We start from the raw sequence: 4,460 nt of genomic DNA on the forward strand, positions 1-4,460 counted from the left end.
TAGCACCATTCTAGGCGTTTAACGCCAGAAAGGGGCACAGAACTGGCGTTTAACGCCAGAAATGGGCACAGAGCTGGCATTTAAACGCCAGAAAGGGGAGAAAAGCTGGCGTTAAACGCCAGAAATGGGCAGCAACTTGGCGTTTAATGCTAGGATTGGCTTAGGAAGGGGCGTTCACACGCCAACATGGTGCAGGGATGAGAAACCCTTGACACCTCAGGATCTGTGGACCCCACAGGATCCCCACCTACCTCATCTCTCTCTCTCTTCTTCACACCTTCCCATAACACCCTTCCCCAAATACCCTTCACCAATCACCTCAATACCTCTTCCCCAAAAACCCCTCACCTATCAAATCCTACCCTCTTCTCCATAATTTCCTCACCAATCCACATCCATCCATCATAAAACCCCACCTACCTCACCATTCAAATTCAAACCACTATCCCTCCCAAACCCATCCATACATGGCTGAACCCTACCCCTCTCTCTACTCCTATATAAACCGCTCTTCACTCCTTATTTTTCACACATCCTACACACTACTTCTCCCCCTTGGCCGAACCACAAAACCCCCTCTATCTCCTCTATTTTCTTCTTCTACTCTCTTCTTTCTTCTTTTGCTCGAGGACGAGCAAACCTTCTAAGTTTGGTGTGGTAAAAGCTAAAGCTTTTTGTTTTTCCATAACCATTTAGGGCACCTAAGGCCGAAGAAACCTATAGAAAGAGGAAAGAGAAGGCAAAAGCTTCTGCCTTTGAGTCATAGGAGATGAAGAGATTCATCTCAAGGGTGCATCAAGACCACTTCTATGAAGTTGTGGCCAAGAAGAAGGTGATCCCCGAGGTCCCTTTCAAACTCAAAAAGGGTGAATATCCGGAGATCCGACATGAGATTCGAAGAAGAGGTTAGGAAATTCTCTCCAACCCCATTCAACAAGTCAAAATCTTAATGGTTCAAGAGTTCTATGCCAATGCATGGATCACCAAGAACCATGATCAAAGTGTGAACCCAGACCCTAAGAATTGGCTTACAATGGTCTAGGGGAAATGCTTAGATTTCAGTCCGAAAAATGTAAGGTTGGCATTCAACTTGCCCATGATGCAAGGAGATGCACGCTCCTACACTAGAAAGGTCAACTTTGATCAAAGGTTGGACCAAGTCCTCATAGACATTTGTGAAGAGGGCACTCAATGGAAGAGAGATTCAAGAGGGAAGCCGGTTCAACTAAGAAGGCATGACCTCAAGCGCGTGGCTAGGGGATGGTTGGAGTTCATCCAATGCTCAATCATTCCCACTAGCAACCGGTCTGAAGTTACTATAGACCGGGCTATCATGATCCATAGCATCATGATTGGAGAGGAAGTAGAAGTTCATGAAGTTATATCCCTAGAACTCTACAAGGTGGCGGACAAGTCCTCTACTTTGGCAAGGTTAGCCTTCCCTCATCTCATTTGTCACCTCTGCAATTCAGCTGGAATTGACATAGAGGAAGACATCGTCCTTGATGAGGACAAGCCCATCACTAAGAAAAGGATGGAGCAAACAAGAGAGCCCACTCATGAACCTCAGCAAGAGCATGAGGAAATTCCTCATCATGAGATTCCTGAGATGTCTCAAGGGATGCATTTTCCTCCACAAAACTATTGGGAGCAAATCAACACTTCCCTAGGAGAATTAAGTTCCAACATGGGACAACTAAGGGTGGAGCACCAAGAGCATTCCATCCTCTTCCATGAAATTAGAGAAGACCAAAGAGTCATGAGGGAGGAGCAACAAAGGCAAGGAAGAGACATTGAGGAGCTCAAGCACTCCATAAGATCTTCAAGAGGAAAAACAAGCCACCATCACTAAGGTGGACCGGTTCTTTAATTTTCTTATTCTTATTTTTCTGTTTTTCAAATTTTTATGCTTTATGTTTATTTATGTTTGTGTCTTATTACATGATCATTAGTGTCTAAGTGTCTATGCCTTAAAGCTATGAATGTCCTATGAATCCATCACCTTTCTTAAATGAAAAATATTTTTAATTGAAAAAGAAAAAGAAGTACATGAATTTTGAATTTTAAAATAGTTTAATTATTTTGATGTGGTGGCAATACTTTTTGTTTTCCGAATGAATGCTTGAACAGTGCATATTTTTGAATTTGTTGTTTATGAATGTTAAAATTGTTGGCTCTTGAAAGAATGATGGAAAAGGAGAAATGTTATTGATAATCTGAAAAATCATAAATTTGATTCTTGAAGCAAGAAAAAGTAGTGAAAAGCTTGCGAAAAAAAAAGAGAGAGGCGAAAAAAAATAAATAAAAGAAAAAGAAAGAAAAATAAAAGCAAGCAGAAAAAGCCAATAGCCCTTTAAACCAAAAGGCAAGGGTAAAATAAAAAGGATCCAAGGCTTTGAGCATCAGTGGATAGGAAGGCCCACAGGAATAAAATCCTGGCCTAAGCGGCTAAACCAAGTTGTCCCTAACCATGTGCTTGTGGCGTGAAGGTGTCAAGTGAAAAGCTTGAGACTGAGCGGTTAAAGTCGTAGTCCAAAACAATAAGAGTGTGCTTAAGAGCTCTGGACACCTCTAATTGGGGACTCTAGCAAAGCTGAGTCACAATCTGAAAAGGTTCACCCAGTTATGTGTCTCAGTGTCTGTGGCATTTATGTATCCGGTAGTAATACTGGAAAACAAAATACTTAGGGTCACAGCCAAGACTCATAAAGTAACTGTGATCAAGAATCAACATACTAAACTAGGAAAATCAATAACACTATCGAATTCTGAGATCCTATAGATGCCAATCATTCTGAACTTCAAAGGATAAAGTGAGATGCCAAAACTGTTCAGAAGCAAAAAGCTAATAGCCCCGCTCATCTAATTAAGACTGATCTTCATAGATGTTTTTGGAATTCTTTGTATATTCTCTTCTTTTTATCCTATTTTATTTTCAGTTGCTTAGGGACAAGCAACAATTTAAGTTTGGTGTTGTGATTAGCGGATAATTTATACGCTTTTTGGTATTGTTTTTAGTATGTTCTTAGTATGTTTTAGTTAGTTTTTATTATATTTTTATTAGTTTTTAAATAAAAATCATATTTCTAGACTTTACTATGAGTTTGTGTGTTTTTCTGTGATTTCAGGTATTTTCTGGCTGAAATTGGGGGACCTGAGCAAGAATCTGATTCAGAGGCTGAAAAAGGACTGCAGATACTGTTGGATTCTGACCTCCCTGCACTCGAAGTGGATTTTCTGGAGCTACAGAAGCCCAATTGGCACGCTTTAAATTCCGTTGGAAAGTAGACATCCTGGGCTTTCCCGCAATATGTAATAGTCCATACTTTGTCCGAGATTTGATGGCCCAAAGCGGCGTTCCAAGTCGGCATAAAAATTCTGGCGTTAAAACGCCAGAACTGGTATAAATGTTGGAGTTAAACGCCCAAACTGGCACAAAAGCTGGCGTTTAACTCCAAGAAAAGTCTCTAAATGTGAAAGCTTCAATGTTCAGCCCAAGCACACACCAAGTGGGCCCGGAAGAAGATTTCTGCATTAATTACTTATTTCTGTAACCCTAGGCTACTAGTTTCCTATAAATAGGACCTTTTGCTATTGTATTTTCATCCTGGAATCATCTTTAATCATGTTTTGATGATTGAACCCTCTTCGGGAGGCTGGCCATTCGGCCATTCCTAGACCCTTTTGTTCTTATATATTTTCAATGGTGGAGTTTCTATACCCCATAGATTAAGGTGTGGGGCTCTACTGTTCTTCAAGAATTAATGCAATTACTACTGTTTTTCTATTCAATTCACGCCTACTTCTTCTCCAAGATATACTCTCGTACTTAATTCTGTTAAGTCAGAATGAAGGGGTGACACGTGACAATCACCCAATCTTCGTTACTCGCTTAGCCAAGGTCACGTGCCTGACAACCACAAAGCGATCTACATGATGTTCAACGTAGTCATTGGACGACAGCTGGAGTATATTCTCTTGGGTTTCTAATCTAAGATTAAAACCTTCGTGGTATAGGCTAGAATTATTGGCGGCCATTCCTGAGATCCGGAAAGTCTAAACCTTGTCTGTAGTATTCCGAGTAGGATCTGGGAAGGGATGACTGTGACGAGCTTCAAACTCGCGAGTGTTGGGCGTAGTGACAGACGCAAAAGGATCAATGGATCCTATTCCAATATGATCGAGAACCGACAGATGATTAGTCGTGCGGTGACAGCGCATTTGGACCATTTTCACTGAGAGGACGGGAGGTAGCCATTGACAACGGTAAAACCCAACATAAAGCTTGCCATGGAAAGGAGTATGAATAATTGGATGAAGATAATAAGAAAGCAGAAGTTAAGGAGGAACAAAGCATCTTCATACGCTTATCTGAAATTCTCACCAATGAATTACATAAATTTCTCTATCTTATTTTATGTTTTATTCATCTTTTAATTATCTTAAACTCCATAACCATT

The sequence above is a fragment of the Arachis ipaensis genome, chromosome B9 (genome assembly GCF_059453495.1).
Source record: "Arachis ipaensis isolate K30076 ecotype BB chromosome B9, ASM5945349v1, whole genome shotgun sequence".
NCBI classification, from domain to species: Eukaryota; Viridiplantae; Streptophyta; class Magnoliopsida; order Fabales; family Fabaceae; genus Arachis; species Arachis ipaensis.